Here is a 487-nt window from a genome sequence, read left to right as displayed (position 1 = left end):
TCTTCTGTTTTTGATTTTGTTCCTATTTCGTTCTTATTCCCTCATGTGACGGTGAGAGAAGTTCCTCTGATTTTTATAAAATCTCATCAAAAACTGAATGAAAGACCTCTCTGTGAGTTCTAATGTTAAAATAAAGCTAAATCATAAATACAGACTCAAAAATACATGTGGAATGTGGTGTAGTTTGAGCTTGTTTAATGTGCAGTTTCATCATCATCCTATTATTTAGTTTAAGCTCACATTTGATACCACAATTAAAACTCAAATGTATGCAGGTCTGGATTATGGGCCGAGCCAGGTCTCTCTCAAGACGAAAAGAAATTGAACCAGGGTCCTCAGTGATACAGTGCAATCTGACGCTAAGAATCCCAGATACAATTTGCAGTTGTCCAACCATAGCCTACCAAATCATAAGATAAGAAAAAATCCAAATTGCCTCCATTAATAGTCTGGAGAAAAATATACCAGTAGTATATATTTTTATATA

Source organism: Siphateles boraxobius, unplaced genomic scaffold (genome assembly GCF_051911475.1).
Source record: "Siphateles boraxobius isolate OS27281-9 unplaced genomic scaffold, OSU_SipBor_1 9, whole genome shotgun sequence".
NCBI lineage: Eukaryota > Metazoa > Chordata > Actinopteri > Cypriniformes > Leuciscidae > Siphateles > Siphateles boraxobius.
Note: the sequence above shows the minus strand (reverse complement) of the source record.